This window comes from Danio rerio, chromosome 13 (assembly GCF_052040795.2).
Source record: "Danio rerio strain M-AB ecotype USA chromosome 13, GRCz13ab, whole genome shotgun sequence".
NCBI classification, from domain to species: domain Eukaryota; kingdom Metazoa; phylum Chordata; class Actinopteri; order Cypriniformes; family Danionidae; genus Danio; species Danio rerio.
The window spans coordinates 6,078-18,797 of record NC_141033.1 but is presented as its reverse complement, the minus strand read 5'-3'; positions in this window follow the sequence as shown (position 1 = coordinate 18,797).

Sequence of the window (12,720 nt, the reverse complement as noted above, 5' to 3'; positions counted from 1 at the left end):
ACTAGGGGTAGTCAACTAGGGGTAGTCAACTAGGGGTAGTCAACTAGGGGTAGTCAACTAGGGGTAGTCAACTAGGGGTAGTCAACTAGGGGTAGTCAACTAGGGGTAGTCAACTAGGGGTAGTCAACTAGGGGTAGTCAACTAGGGGTAGTCAACTAGGGGTAGTCAACTAGGGGTAGTCAACTAGGGGTAGTCAACTAGGGGTAGTCAACTAGGGGTAGTCAACTAGGGGTAGTCAACTAGGGGTAGTCAACTAGGGGTAGTCAACTAGGGGTAGTCAACTAGGGGTAGTCAACTAGGGGTAGTCAACTAGGGGTAGTCAACTAGGGGTAGTCAACTAGGGGTAGTCAACTAGGGGTAGTCAACTAGGGGTAGTCAACTAGGGGTAGTCAACTAGGGGTAGTCAACTAGGGGTAGTCAACTAGGGGTAGTCAACTAGGGGTAGTCAACTAGGGGTAGTCAACTAGGGGTAGTCAACTAGGGGTAGTCAACTAGGGGTAGTCAACTAGGGGTAGTCAACTAGGGGTAGTCAACTAGGGGTAGTCAACTAGGGGTAGTCAACTAGGGGTAGTCAACTAGGGGTAGTCAACTAGGGGTAGTCAACTAGGGGTAGTCAACTAGGGGTAGTCAACTAGGGGTAGTCAACTAGGGGTAGTCAACTAGGGGTAGTCAACTAGGGGTAGTCAACTAGGGGTAGTCAACTAGGGGTAGTCAACTAGGGGTAGTCAACTAGGGGTAGTCAACTAGGGGTAGTCAACTAGGGGTAGTCAACTAGGGGTAGTCAACTAGGGGTAGTCAACTAGGGGTAGTCAACTAGGGGTAGTCAACTAGGGGTAGTCAACTAGGGGTAGTCAACTAGGGGTAGTCAACTAGGGGTAGTCAACTAGGGGTAGTCAACTAGGGGTAGTCAACTAGGGGTAGTCAACTAGGGGTAGTCAACTAGGGGTAGTCAACTAGGGGTAGTCAACTAGGGGTAGTCAACTAGGGGTAGTCAACTAGGGGTAGTCAACTAGGGGTAGTCAACTAGGGGTAGTCAACTAGGGGTAGTCAACTAGGGGTAGTCAACTAGGGGTAGTCAACTAGGGGTAGTCAACTAGGGGTAGTCAACTAGGGGTAGTCAACTAGGGGTAGTCAACTAGGGGTAGTCAACTAGGGGTAGTCAACTAGGGGTAGTCAACTAGGGGTAGTCAACTAGGGGTAGTCAACTAGGGGTAGTCAACTAGGGGTAGTCAACTAGGGGTAGTCAACTAGGGGTAGTCAACTAGGGGTAGTCAACTAGGGGTAGTCAACTAGGGGTAGTCAACTAGGGGTAGTCAACTAGGGGTAGTCAACTAGGGGTAGTCAACTAGGGGTAGTCAACTAGGGGTAGTCAACTAGGGGTAGTCAACTAGGGGTAGTCAACTAGGGGTAGTCAACTAGGGGTAGTCAACTAGGGGTAGTCAACTAGGGGTAGTCAACTAGGGGTAGTCAACTAGGGGTAGTCAACTAGGGGTAGTCAACTAGGGGTAGTCAACTAGGGGTAGTCAACTAGGGGTAGTCAACTAGGGGTAGTCAACTAGGGGTAGTCAACTAGGGGTAGTCAACTAGGGGTAGTCAACTAGGGGTAGTCAACTAGGGGTAGTCAACTAGGGGTAGTCAACTAGGGGTAGTCAACTAGGGGTAGTCAACTAGGGGTAGTCAACTAGGGGTAGTCAACTAGGGGTAGTCAACTAGGGGTAGTCAACTAGGGGTAGTCAACTAGGGGTAGTCAACTAGGGGTAGTCAACTAGGGGTAGTCAACTAGGGGTAGTCAACTAGGGGTAGTCAACTAGGGGTAGTCAACTAGGGGTAGTCAACTAGGGGTAGTCAACTAGGGGTAGTCAACTAGGGGTAGTCAACTAGGGGTAGTCAACTAGGGGTAGTCAACTAGGGGTAGTCAACTAGGGGTAGTCAACTAGGGGTAGTCAACTAGGGGTAGTCAACTAGGGGTAGTCAACTAGGGGTAGTCAACTAGGGGTAGTCAACTAGGGGTAGTCAACTAGGGGTAGTCAACTAGGGGTAGTCAACTAGGGGTAGTCAACTAGGGGTAGTCAACTAGGGGTAGTCAACTAGGGGTAGTCAACTAGGGGTAGTCAACTAGGGGTAGTCAACTAGGGGTAGTCAACTAGGGGTAGTCAACTAGGGGTAGTCAACTAGGGGTAGTCAACTAGGGGTAGTCAACTAGGGGTAGTCAACTAGGGGTAGTCAACTAGGGGTAGTCAACTAGGGGTAGTCAACTAGGGGTAGTCAACTAGGGGTAGTCAACTAGGGGTAGTCAACTAGGGGTAGTCAACTAGGGGTAGTCAACTAGGGGTAGTCAACTAGGGGTAGTCAACTAGGGGTAGTCAACTAGGGGTAGTCAACTAGGGGTAGTCAACTAGGGGTAGTCAACTAGGGGTAGTCAACTAGGGGTAGTCAACTAGGGGTAGTCAACTAGGGGTAGTCAACTAGGGGTAGTCAACTAGGGGTAGTCAACTAGGGGTAGTCAACTAGGGGTAGTCAACTAGGGGTAGTCAACTAGGGGTAGTCAACTAGGGGTAGTCAACTAGGGGTAGTCAACTAGGGGTAGTCAACTAGGGGTAGTCAACTAGGGGTAGTCAACTAGGGGTAGTCAACTAGGGGTAGTCAACTAGGGGTAGTCAACTAGGGGTAGTCAACTAGGGGTAGTCAACTAGGGGTAGTCAACTAGGGGTAGTCAACTAGGGGTAGTCAACTAGGGGTAGTCAACTAGGGGTAGTCAACTAGGGGTAGTCAACTAGGGGTAGTCAACTAGGGGTAGTCAACTAGGGGTAGTCAACTAGGGGTAGTCAACTAGGGGTAGTCAACTAGGGGTAGTCAACTAGGGGTAGTCAACTAGGGGTAGTCAACTAGGGGTAGTCAACTAGGGGTAGTCAACTAGGGGTAGTCAACTAGGGGTAGTCAACTAGGGGTAGTCAACTAGGGGTAGTCAACTAGGGGTAGTCAACTAGGGGTAGTCAACTAGGGGTAGTCAACTAGGGGTAGTCAACTAGGGGTAGTCAACTAGGGGTAGTCAACTAGGGGTAGTCAACTAGGGGTAGTCAACTAGGGGTAGTCAACTAGGGGTAGTCAACTAGGGGTAGTCAACTAGGGGTAGTCAACTAGGGGTAGTCAACTAGGGGTAGTCAACTAGGGGTAGTCAACTAGGGGTAGTCAACTAGGGGTAGTCAACTAGGGGTAGTCAACTAGGGGTAGTCAACTAGGGGTAGTCAACTAGGGGTAGTCAACTAGGGGTAGTCAACTAGGGGTAGTCAACTAGGGGTAGTCAACTAGGGGTAGTCAACTAGGGGTAGTCAACTAGGGGTAGTCAACTAGGGGTAGTCAACTAGGGGTAGTCAACTAGGGGTAGTCAACTAGGGGTAGTCAACTAGGGGTAGTCAACTAGGGGTAGTCAACTAGGGGTAGTCAACTAGGGGTAGTCAACTAGGGGTAGTCAACTAGGGGTAGTCAACTAGGGGTAGTCAACTAGGGGTAGTCAACTAGGGGTAGTCAACTAGGGGTAGTCAACTAGGGGTAGTCAACTAGGGGTAGTCAACTAGGGGTAGTCAACTAGGGGTAGTCAACTAGGGGTAGTCAACTAGGGGTAGTCAACTAGGGGTAGTCAACTAGGGGTAGTCAACTAGGGGTAGTCAACTAGGGGTAGTCAACTAGGGGTAGTCAACTAGGGGTAGTCAACTAGGGGTAGTCAACTAGGGGTAGTCAACTAGGGGTAGTCAACTAGGGGTAGTCAACTAGGGGTAGTCAACTAGGGGTAGTCAACTAGGGGTAGTCAACTAGGGGTAGTCAACTAGGGGTAGTCAACTAGGGGTAGTCAACTAGGGGTAGTCAACTAGGGGTAGTCAACTAGGGGTAGTCAACTAGGGGTAGTCAACTAGGGGTAGTCAACTAGGGGTAGTCAACTAGGGGTAGTCAACTAGGGGTAGTCAACTAGGGGTAGTCAACTAGGGGTAGTCAACTAGGGGTAGTCAACTAGGGGTAGTCAACTAGGGGTAGTCAACTAGGGGTAGTCAACTAGGGGTAGTCAACTAGGGGTAGTCAACTAGGGGTAGTCAACTAGGGGTAGTCAACTAGGGGTAGTCAACTAGGGGTAGTCAACTAGGGGTAGTCAACTAGGGGTAGTCAACTAGGGGTAGTCAACTAGGGGTAGTCAACTAGGGGTAGTCAACTAGGGGTAGTCAACTAGGGGTAGTCAACTAGGGGTAGTCAACTAGGGGTAGTCAACTAGGGGTAGTCAACTAGGGGTAGTCAACTAGGGGTAGTCAACTAGGGGTAGTCAACTAGGGGTAGTCAACTAGGGGTAGTCAACTAGGGGTAGTCAACTAGGGGTAGTCAACTAGGGGTAGTCAACTAGGGGTAGTCAACTAGGGGTAGTCAACTAGGGGTAGTCAACTAGGGGTAGTCAACTAGGGGTAGTCAACTAGGGGTAGTCAACTAGGGGTAGTCAACTAGGGGTAGTCAACTAGGGGTAGTCAACTAGGGGTAGTCAACTAGGGGTAGTCAACTAGGGGTAGTCAACTAGGGGTAGTCAACTAGGGGTAGTCAACTAGGGGTAGTCAACTAGGGGTAGTCAACTAGGGGTAGTCAACTAGGGGTAGTCAACTAGGGGTAGTCAACTAGGGGTAGTCAACTAGGGGTAGTCAACTAGGGGTAGTCAACTAGGGGTAGTCAACTAGGGGTAGTCAACTAGGGGTAGTCAACTAGGGGTAGTCAACTAGGGGTAGTCAACTAGGGGTAGTCAACTAGGGGTAGTCAACTAGGGGTAGTCAACTAGGGGTAGTCAACTAGGGGTAGTCAACTAGGGGTAGTCAACTAGGGGTAGTCAACTAGGGGTAGTCAACTAGGGGTAGTCAACTAGGGGTAGTCAACTAGGGGTAGTCAACTAGGGGTAGTCAACTAGGGGTAGTCAACTAGGGGTAGTCAACTAGGGGTAGTCAACTAGGGGTAGTCAACTAGGGGTAGTCAACTAGGGGTAGTCAACTAGGGGTAGTCAACTAGGGGTAGTCAACTAGGGGTAGTCAACTAGGGGTAGTCAACTAGGGGTAGTCAACTAGGGGTAGTCAACTAGGGGTAGTCAACTAGGGGTAGTCAACTAGGGGTAGTCAACTAGGGGTAGTCAACTAGGGGTAGTCAACTAGGGGTAGTCAACTAGGGGTAGTCAACTAGGGGTAGTCAACTAGGGGTAGTCAACTAGGGGTAGTCAACTAGGGGTAGTCAACTAGGGGTAGTCAACTAGGGGTAGTCAACTAGGGGTAGTCAACTAGGGGTAGTCAACTAGGGGTAGTCAACTAGGGGTAGTCAACTAGGGGTAGTCAACTAGGGGTAGTCAACTAGGGGTAGTCAACTAGGGGTAGTCAACTAGGGGTAGTCAACTAGGGGTAGTCAACTAGGGGTAGTCAACTAGGGGTAGTCAACTAGGGGTAGTCAACTAGGGGTAGTCAACTAGGGGTAGTCAACTAGGGGTAGTCAACTAGGGGTAGTCAACTAGGGGTAGTCAACTAGGGGTAGTCAACTAGGGGTAGTCAACTAGGGGTAGTCAACTAGGGGTAGTCAACTAGGGGTAGTCAACTAGGGGTAGTCAACTAGGGGTAGTCAACTAGGGGTAGTCAACTAGGGGTAGTCAACTAGGGGTAGTCAACTAGGGGTAGTCAACTAGGGGTAGTCAACTAGGGGTAGTCAACTAGGGGTAGTCAACTAGGGGTAGTCAACTAGGGGTAGTCAACTAGGGGTAGTCAACTAGGGGTAGTCAACTAGGGGTAGTCAACTAGGGGTAGTCAACTAGGGGTAGTCAACTAGGGGTAGTCAACTAGGGGTAGTCAACTAGGGGTAGTCAACTAGGGGTAGTCAACTAGGGGTAGTCAACTAGGGGTAGTCAACTAGGGGTAGTCAACTAGGGGTAGTCAACTAGGGGTAGTCAACTAGGGGTAGTCAACTAGGGGTAGTCAACTAGGGGTAGTCAACTAGGGGTAGTCAACTAGGGGTAGTCAACTAGGGGTAGTCAACTAGGGGTAGTCAACTAGGGGTAGTCAACTAGGGGTAGTCAACTAGGGGTAGTCAACTAGGGGTAGTCAACTAGGGGTAGTCAACTAGGGGTAGTCAACTAGGGGTAGTCAACTAGGGGTAGTCAACTAGGGGTAGTCAACTAGGGGTAGTCAACTAGGGGTAGTCAACTAGGGGTAGTCAACTAGGGGTAGTCAACTAGGGGTAGTCAACTAGGGGTAGTCAACTAGGGGTAGTCAACTAGGGGTAGTCAACTAGGGGTAGTCAACTAGGGGTAGTCAACTAGGGGTAGTCAACTAGGGGTAGTCAACTAGGGGTAGTCAACTAGGGGTAGTCAACTAGGGGTAGTCAACTAGGGGTAGTCAACTAGGGGTAGTCAACTAGGGGTAGTCAACTAGGGGTAGTCAACTAGGGGTAGTCAACTAGGGGTAGTCAACTAGGGGTAGTCAACTAGGGGTAGTCAACTAGGGGTAGTCAACTAGGGGTAGTCAACTAGGGGTAGTCAACTAGGGGTAGTCAACTAGGGGTAGTCAACTAGGGGTAGTCAACTAGGGGTAGTCAACTAGGGGTAGTCAACTAGGGGTAGTCAACTAGGGGTAGTCAACTAGGGGTAGTCAACTAGGGGTAGTCAACTAGGGGTAGTCAACTAGGGGTAGTCAACTAGGGGTAGTCAACTAGGGGTAGTCAACTAGGGGTAGTCAACTAGGGGTAGTCAACTAGGGGTAGTCAACTAGGGGTAGTCAACTAGGGGTAGTCAACTAGGGGTAGTCAACTAGGGGTAGTCAACTAGGGGTAGTCAACTAGGGGTAGTCAACTAGGGGTAGTCAACTAGGGGTAGTCAACTAGGGGTAGTCAACTAGGGGTAGTCAACTAGGGGTAGTCAACTAGGGGTAGTCAACTAGGGGTAGTCAACTAGGGGTAGTCAACTAGGGGTAGTCAACTAGGGGTAGTCAACTAGGGGTAGTCAACTAGGGGTAGTCAACTAGGGGTAGTCAACTAGGGGTAGTCAACTAGGGGTAGTCAACTAGGGGTAGTCAACTAGGGGTAGTCAACTAGGGGTAGTCAACTAGGGGTAGTCAACTAGGGGTAGTCAACTAGGGGTAGTCAACTAGGGGTAGTCAACTAGGGGTAGTCAACTAGGGGTAGTCAACTAGGGGTAGTCAACTAGGGGTAGTCAACTAGGGGTAGTCAACTAGGGGTAGTCAACTAGGGGTAGTCAACTAGGGGTAGTCAACTAGGGGTAGTCAACTAGGGGTAGTCAACTAGGGGTAGTCAACTAGGGGTAGTCAACTAGGGGTAGTCAACTAGGGGTAGTCAACTAGGGGTAGTCAACTAGGGGTAGTCAACTAGGGGTAGTCAACTAGGGGTAGTCAACTAGGGGTAGTCAACTAGGGGTAGTCAACTAGGGGTAGTCAACTAGGGGTAGTCAACTAGGGGTAGTCAACTAGGGGTAGTCAACTAGGGGTAGTCAACTAGGGGTAGTCAACTAGGGGTAGTCAACTAGGGGTAGTCAACTAGGGGTAGTCAACTAGGGGTAGTCAACTAGGGGTAGTCAACTAGGGGTAGTCAACTAGGGGTAGTCAACTAGGGGTAGTCAACTAGGGGTAGTCAACTAGGGGTAGTCAACTAGGGGTAGTCAACTAGGGGTAGTCAACTAGGGGTAGTCAACTAGGGGTAGTCAACTAGGGGTAGTCAACTAGGGGTAGTCAACTAGGGGTAGTCAACTAGGGGTAGTCAACTAGGGGTAGTCAACTAGGGGTAGTCAACTAGGGGTAGTCAACTAGGGGTAGTCAACTAGGGGTAGTCAACTAGGGGTAGTCAACTAGGGGTAGTCAACTAGGGGTAGTCAACTAGGGGTAGTCAACTAGGGGTAGTCAACTAGGGGTAGTCAACTAGGGGTAGTCAACTAGGGGTAGTCAACTAGGGGTAGTCAACTAGGGGTAGTCAACTAGGGGTAGTCAACTAGGGGTAGTCAACTAGGGGTAGTCAACTAGGGGTAGTCAACTAGGGGTAGTCAACTAGGGGTAGTCAACTAGGGGTAGTCAACTAGGGGTAGTCAACTAGGGGTAGTCAACTAGGGGTAGTCAACTAGGGGTAGTCAACTAGGGGTAGTCAACTAGGGGTAGTCAACTAGGGGTAGTCAACTAGGGGTAGTCAACTAGGGGTAGTCAACTAGGGGTAGTCAACTAGGGGTAGTCAACTAGGGGTAGTCAACTAGGGGTAGTCAACTAGGGGTAGTCAACTAGGGGTAGTCAACTAGGGGTAGTCAACTAGGGGTAGTCAACTAGGGGTAGTCAACTAGGGGTAGTCAACTAGGGGTAGTCAACTAGGGGTAGTCAACTAGGGGTAGTCAACTAGGGGTAGTCAACTAGGGGTAGTCAACTAGGGGTAGTCAACTAGGGGTAGTCAACTAGGGGTAGTCAACTAGGGGTAGTCAACTAGGGGTAGTCAACTAGGGGTAGTCAACTAGGGGTAGTCAACTAGGGGTAGTCAACTAGGGGTAGTCAACTAGGGGTAGTCAACTAGGGGTAGTCAACTAGGGGTAGTCAACTAGGGGTAGTCAACTAGGGGTAGTCAACTAGGGGTAGTCAACTAGGGGTAGTCAACTAGGGGTAGTCAACTAGGGGTAGTCAACTAGGGGTAGTCAACTAGGGGTAGTCAACTAGGGGTAGTCAACTAGGGGTAGTCAACTAGGGGTAGTCAACTAGGGGTAGTCAACTAGGGGTAGTCAACTAGGGGTAGTCAACTAGGGGTAGTCAACTAGGGGTAGTCAACTAGGGGTAGTCAACTAGGGGTAGTCAACTAGGGGTAGTCAACTAGGGGTAGTCAACTAGGGGTAGTCAACTAGGGGTAGTCAACTAGGGGTAGTCAACTAGGGGTAGTCAACTAGGGGTAGTCAACTAGGGGTAGTCAACTAGGGGTAGTCAACTAGGGGTAGTCAACTAGGGGTAGTCAACTAGGGGTAGTCAACTAGGGGTAGTCAACTAGGGGTAGTCAACTAGGGGTAGTCAACTAGGGGTAGTCAACTAGGGGTAGTCAACTAGGGGTAGTCAACTAGGGGTAGTCAACTAGGGGTAGTCAACTAGGGGTAGTCAACTAGGGGTAGTCAACTAGGGGTAGTCAACTAGGGGTAGTCAACTAGGGGTAGTCAACTAGGGGTAGTCAACTAGGGGTAGTCAACTAGGGGTAGTCAACTAGGGGTAGTCAACTAGGGGTAGTCAACTAGGGGTAGTCAACTAGGGGTAGTCAACTAGGGGTAGTCAACTAGGGGTAGTCAACTAGGGGTAGTCAACTAGGGGTAGTCAACTAGGGGTAGTCAACTAGGGGTAGTCAACTAGGGGTAGTCAACTAGGGGTAGTCAACTAGGGGTAGTCAACTAGGGGTAGTCAACTAGGGGTAGTCAACTAGGGGTAGTCAACTAGGGGTAGTCAACTAGGGGTAGTCAACTAGGGGTAGTCAACTAGGGGTAGTCAACTAGGGGTAGTCAACTAGGGGTAGTCAACTAGGGGTAGTCAACTAGGGGTAGTCAACTAGGGGTAGTCAACTAGGGGTAGTCAACTAGGGGTAGTCAACTAGGGGTAGTCAACTAGGGGTAGTCAACTAGGGGTAGTCAACTAGGGGTAGTCAACTAGGGGTAGTCAACTAGGGGTAGTCAACTAGGGGTAGTCAACTAGGGGTAGTCAACTAGGGGTAGTCAACTAGGGGTAGTCAACTAGGGGTAGTCAACTAGGGGTAGTCAACTAGGGGTAGTCAACTAGGGGTAGTCAACTAGGGGTAGTCAACTAGGGGTAGTCAACTAGGGGTAGTCAACTAGGGGTAGTCAACTAGGGGTAGTCAACTAGGGGTAGTCAACTAGGGGTAGTCAACTAGGGGTAGTCAACTAGGGGTAGTCAACTAGGGGTAGTCAACTAGGGGTAGTCAACTAGGGGTAGTCAACTAGGGGTAGTCAACTAGGGGTAGTCAACTAGGGGTAGTCAACTAGGGGTAGTCAACTAGGGGTAGTCAACTAGGGGTAGTCAACTAGGGGTAGTCAACTAGGGGTAGTCAACTAGGGGTAGTCAACTAGGGGTAGTCAACTAGGGGTAGTCAACTAGGGGTAGTCAACTAGGGGTAGTCAACTAGGGGTAGTCAACTAGGGGTAGTCAACTAGGGGTAGTCAACTAGGGGTAGTCAACTAGGGGTAGTCAACTAGGGGTAGTCAACTAGGGGTAGTCAACTAGGGGTAGTCAACTAGGGGTAGTCAACTAGGGGTAGTCAACTAGGGGTAGTCAACTAGGGGTAGTCAACTAGGGGTAGTCAACTAGGGGTAGTCAACTAGGGGTAGTCAACTAGGGGTAGTCAACTAGGGGTAGTCAACTAGGGGTAGTCAACTAGGGGTAGTCAACTAGGGGTAGTCAACTAGGGGTAGTCAACTAGGGGTAGTCAACTAGGGGTAGTCAACTAGGGGTAGTCAACTAGGGGTAGTCAACTAGGGGTAGTCAACTAGGGGTAGTCAACTAGGGGTAGTCAACTAGGGGTAGTCAACTAGGGGTAGTCAACTAGGGGTAGTCAACTAGGGGTAGTCAACTAGGGGTAGTCAACTAGGGGTAGTCAACTAGGGGTAGTCAACTAGGGGTAGTCAACTAGGGGTAGTCAACTAGGGGTAGTCAACTAGGGGTAGTCAACTAGGGGTAGTCAACTAGGGGTAGTCAACTAGGGGTAGTCAACTAGGGGTAGTCAACTAGGGGTAGTCAACTAGGGGTAGTCAACTAGGGGTAGTCAACTAGGGGTAGTCAACTAGGGGTAGTCAACTAGGGGTAGTCAACTAGGGGTAGTCAACTAGGGGTAGTCAACTAGGGGTAGTCAACTAGGGGTAGTCAACTAGGGGTAGTCAACTAGGGGTAGTCAACTAGGGGTAGTCAACTAGGGGTAGTCAACTAGGGGTAGTCAACTAGGGGTAGTCAACTAGGGGTAGTCAACTAGGGGTAGTCAACTAGGGGTAGTCAACTAGGGGTAGTCAACTAGGGGTAGTCAACTAGGGGTAGTCAACTAGGGGTAGTCAACTAGGGGTAGTCAACTAGGGGTAGTCAACTAGGGGTAGTCAACTAGGGGTAGTCAACTAGGGGTAGTCAACTAGGGGTAGTCAACTAGGGGTAGTCAACTAGGGGTAGTCAACTAGGGGTAGTCAACTAGGGGTAGTCAACTAGGGGTAGTCAACTAGGGGTAGTCAACTAGGGGTAGTCAACTAGGGGTAGTCAACTAGGGGTAGTCAACTAGGGGTAGTCAACTAGGGGTAGTCAACTAGGGGTAGTCAACTAGGGGTAGTCAACTAGGGGTAGTCAACTAGGGGTAGTCAACTAGGGGTAGTCAACTAGGGGTAGTCAACTAGGGGTAGTCAACTAGGGGTAGTCAACTAGGGGTAGTCAACTAGGGGTAGTCAACTAGGGGTAGTCAACTAGGGGTAGTCAACTAGGGGTAGTCAACTAGGGGTAGTCAACTAGGGGTAGTCAACTAGGGGTAGTCAACTAGGGGTAGTCAACTAGGGGTAGTCAACTAGGGGTAGTCAACTAGGGGTAGTCAACTAGGGGTAGTCAACTAGGGGTAGTCAACTAGGGGTAGTCAACTAGGGGTAGTCAACTAGGGGTAGTCAACTAGGGGTAGTCAACTAGGGGTAGTCAACTAGGGGTAGTCAACTAGGGGTAGTCAACTAGGGGTAGTCAACTAGGGGTAGTCAACTAGGGGTAGTCAACTAGGGGTAGTCAACTAGGGGTAGTCAACTAGGGGTAGTCAACTAGGGGTAGTCAACTAGGGGTAGTCAACTAGGGGTAGTCAACTAGGGGTAGTCAACTAGGGGTAGTCAACTAGGGGTAGTCAACTAGGGGTAGTCAACTAGGGGTAGTCAACTAGGGGTAGTCAACTAGGGGTAGTCAACTAGGGGTAGTCAACTAGGGGTAGTCAACTAGGGGTAGTCAACTAGGGGTAGTCAACTAGGGGTAGTCAACTAGGGGTAGTCAACTAGGGGTAGTCAACTAGGGGTAGTCAACTAGGGGTAGTCAACTAGGGGTAGTCAACTAGGGGTAGTCAACTAGGGGTAGTCAACTAGGGGTAGTCAACTAGGGGTAGTCAACTAGGGGTAGTCAACTAGGGGTAGTCAACTAGGGGTAGTCAACTAGGGGTAGTCAACTAGGGGTAGTCAACTAGGGGTAGTCAACTAGGGGTAGTCAACTAGGGGTAGTCAACTAGGGGTAGTCAACTAGGGGTAGTCAACTAGGGGTAGTCAACTAGGGGTAGTCAACTAGGGGTAGTCAACTAGGGGTAGTCAACTAGGGGTAGTCAACTAGGGGTAGTCAACTAGGGGTAGTCAACTAGGGGTAGTCAACTAGGGGTAGTCAACTAGGGGTAGTCAACTAGGGGTAGTCAACTAGGGGTAGTCAACTAGGGGTAGTCAACTAGGGGTAGTCAACTAGGGGTAGTCAACTAGGGGTAGTCAACTAGGGGTAGTCAACTAGGGGTAGTCAACTAGGGGTAGTCAACTAGGGGTAGTCAACTAGGGGTAGTCAACTAGGGGTAGTCAACTAGGGGTAGTCAACTAGGGGTAGTCAACTAGGGGTAGTCAACTAGGGGTAGTCAACTAGGGGTAGTCAACTAGGGGTAGTCAACTAGGGGTAGTCAACTAGGGGTAGTCAACTAGGGGTAGTCAACTAGGGG